This window comes from Molossus molossus, unplaced genomic scaffold (genome assembly GCF_014108415.1).
Source record: "Molossus molossus isolate mMolMol1 unplaced genomic scaffold, mMolMol1.p scaffold_m16_p_2, whole genome shotgun sequence".
Taxonomy (NCBI): Eukaryota; Metazoa; Chordata; class Mammalia; order Chiroptera; family Molossidae; genus Molossus; species Molossus molossus.
Genome location: NW_023425355.1, coordinates 45,852,310 through 45,855,663, shown reverse-complemented (window position 1 = coordinate 45,855,663; position 3,354 = coordinate 45,852,310). Strand labels below are relative to the sequence as shown.

Here is a 3,354-nt window from a genome sequence, read left to right as displayed (position 1 = left end):
CCTGCAGGTAACTAGATGGCACAGTCCCTGCTGTGTTGCTCAGGCTTCTCTGGTGCCCTCGTACCATGCAGGTCCCAAGGGCGGGCAGCTGGATCCCACCAGTCTCTCTAAGGCTCTGGCTTCCCACTGCTCTTGTGAGGTGCTGGACTGCACAGGCCTCTGTGTAGCCCAGTTCCTGCCGCTGGTGGCTGGGGATTGCTGCTGCCCTGGGGGCCTCAACTGCTGCTCAGGTTTTGCTGCTGTTTTTGTGGATGGGTCTCAGCTGTTGGTTTGTGCTTCTGTTGCCTAGGATGGATGTCCACTCCCCAGCCTCTGTTGCTGGGGGTATATCTCGACTCTGATCGGGTTGCTACTATGGGGGATGGTGCTGGGCTCCAGGTTGTCCGTGGCTTCTGCTCTCACATATTGGGAGCTCCACTACTGTGCACTGGTCTGTGTTGACACAGAGTGTCCACTGTTCCGTTGGTGCCGTTTGCGCTGGTGGGCTCAGGTTGCTGTGCCCTAGCTGCTCTCACAGCCTCCTCCCAGGGAAGACCCGGGATGTTTCAAAATGTTGGGAACTCCCTGTGGGGCAGGTAGAAATACCCTGAAGAGCTGCTTACTGTGGTATCTGGCTACTCCCGTCCACAGCACAGGGACCTTCTTCTCTGGGGCTCTGCACTGCTCGGGTTTGGTTATCCACCTTCACGTCCACTCAAATTCTCTTACACACTAGCTCACTCTCTCACACACTCACACTCCCTCCAGTCCTGCCCACTGCCATCTTCCTATTGTGAAATACCATTATAGCCATTTTTGAAAAAAGGAAAGAATATCTCTCTTAAGAGCCCTGCTGGTGTGGCTCAATGGTTGAGCATCAACCCATGCACCAAGAGGTAAGTGGTTCGATTCCCAGTCAGGGCACATGCTCAGATTGTGGACCAAATCCCCAGTCAGGGGCCATGCAGGAGACGTCCAGTCGATGTTCTCTTTCATCGATGTTTTTGTCTTTCTCTCCCTCTCCCTTCTTTTCTCTCTAAAATCAATAAATAAAAAATAAATAAAAAAGATAATAAAATAATAATAATAATAATAATGATAACCAGCCACTAAAGAAAGGAAGTCAGTGAGAGTTTGTTTTTTGTAAGCAGGTGCTGGGCACATCCAGGGTACAGAATATTATAGCAGGTCCACTCAGTGGTAATAGAGGAGGTGGGCTGTGCAGTCAGCAGTGGGCTTCACCACCTGGTTCTAATTAATCACCTTGACTGTCTGGTCATTAATGCACAACCAGCCATTCAGACCAATCTGGAAATCATCTGTAGTGTAATGACCACCTGTCACACTGCTGCTGTGATTTTAGACTACTGCCAATAGTCTATAGATTCTGTGGAACTTAAAAATTCTTATTTTAACTCCTGGAGAAAGAAGTTATTTGATGATTTCCAAGTCCCAAGGATATTCAATAGTTTTTAGTAGCGTCTGACATCCAACAGTCTTCTTGTAAACAAATCATTTCAGGTGCAGCAGGAAAACAGGAGGGAGTTTTTCCAGAATCACTCTTTGACTCTTAACCTCTTGTTTGTTTTTTGTGATATAACCTTGGAAATATTATATTGTCGCAAAGTTTTTCAGTGCATCCCAGACTGTACATATCTCGTCAGACTGAATATCCAATTGCAAAGTGAAAAATGGCTGCAAAGAGGCAGGTTCTTTTGAACTCTCCTGATAAACCACAGACCTGATGTGTCCACTAGAAATGCTAGCGATTGGAGTCTGAGCAATGTCTGCCTGATGACTGGCTGAAGTCTTATTTCTGGGTTTCACTTGCTCGCTTTCATCCTCACTTCCGTCAGCTGGTTCTTTCAGCTCTTCTTTAGACATTGAGTGGCTTTTGGATCCATTGGAAATGGTGAGTTTTTTATTATCTGGTGAAAGAAGTTTCCTTTGGTTCAACTCTCAGTAACTCTGTAATATTTATGGCTACAGTATCCTCTGAAACTGGAACAAGCCCTTCTGTGATTTCAGACTGTTTTTCAGAGACCAGGGGAGATGTAGCAGGAGGGAAAAACGTAGTTTCTACAGAAGCCATTGGCAAGGAGGAAAAGGGCTTAGAAACATTTCCAAGACTAGCCTAGGAATTAGGCTGACTAATGGGAGTGGTGTACACCACACACACCAAGGCATTGGCAGGAGGGGAAGCACTCTCAGCTTTAGCTGGATCTGAGTCAGTGCTTTCCACAGTGTGCAACTCTATCCCATTGGAGGCTGAGCTCTCACCCAAGGATTCAAATATTTGTCTGTTAGCAACTACAAGGTTTCTACTACTATCATTCCTAACAAGGGTGAATCACAGCTATCTACAGCAGGCTGTGCCTCCCAGACTCTGCAGGAAGGCAGGACTGGTCAAAGTCAGGACCCTGGCTGCCCTCGGGTTGCCCTGAAGTCCTAGCATTGCTTTCCAGAGCTCTGGGGAAAGAGCCGCCAGACACAGTGCCACTGCCAAAATCTGTGGATTCCTGAGTGCTGCTATAGTCCTGGACGTCCCAACAGCAAGGGCATATCCCACATCAACTCTACATCCTCTGTGCTACGCTGTTGGGACTGCTGGATTGTCATGGCCATTGACATTGATTGTCAGGGCTTCTGTGGAAATGCCACCTGTGCTGATATCTTTCAAGTAACTATAATATCCAAGTGGACATTTTTTTCTTCTTTTTATGCTTCCTTTATCCAAGACCACTGGATATGTCATCATTTTCCAAAACTTTGGCCTCTATGTTGTACATGCCATCCAGAACAAGGGCAGAGCCTGGGTACTGGCAGTAAATGGAGCTATAGTTTGTTTCTTTATCTATGTCATCAGGGATATTTTTGGAAGCTGTGGAACTAAGAATAAATTTGGTTACCTGAGGATTCAATGTGCTTCAAATACTATGGTTGAGAGCTCTCTGTAAGGTGTCATTGAGTCCAATTACTTCATTAACATCAAACTCAATTCCTGTCCATCAGGTAGTTCATCTCTACTCTGTGCACCACACTATTCCATTGTATGGAGGAAGTTCAACTAAAAAGCAAGGAGTCATAAGAACTAACTGAACACATCAGAGCTAAAATCTCCAAAAATATATTGTGGGCCGAGGAAGGCCATGATAGCTGGCTTCAATGAGCTTTGCTGCTGGCCCGACTCCTCAACCTTCACCCCCTGATGCCCCTTGCCCCCATCAGCATCATCTTCTCAACAGCATGTACACTGTAAGTAAAATTTTAAAATGAAGAAAATGTTCACACCAGAACCCCAAAAGGACTACCAAATGTTGGACTTATATATCATTAATACATGAATCAAATAAATCTCTTTGAAGGAGGATATTA

General features: G+C 45.7%; 1 pseudogene; it reads right to left on the bottom strand.

Annotated features, from left to right (window-relative positions):
- Window positions 1-1,158: 1,158 nt before the first annotated feature.
- LOC118635288 lies at window positions 1,159-3,130 on the bottom strand (annotated as a pseudogene).
- Between the last annotated feature and the right edge of the window lie 224 nt (window positions 3,131-3,354).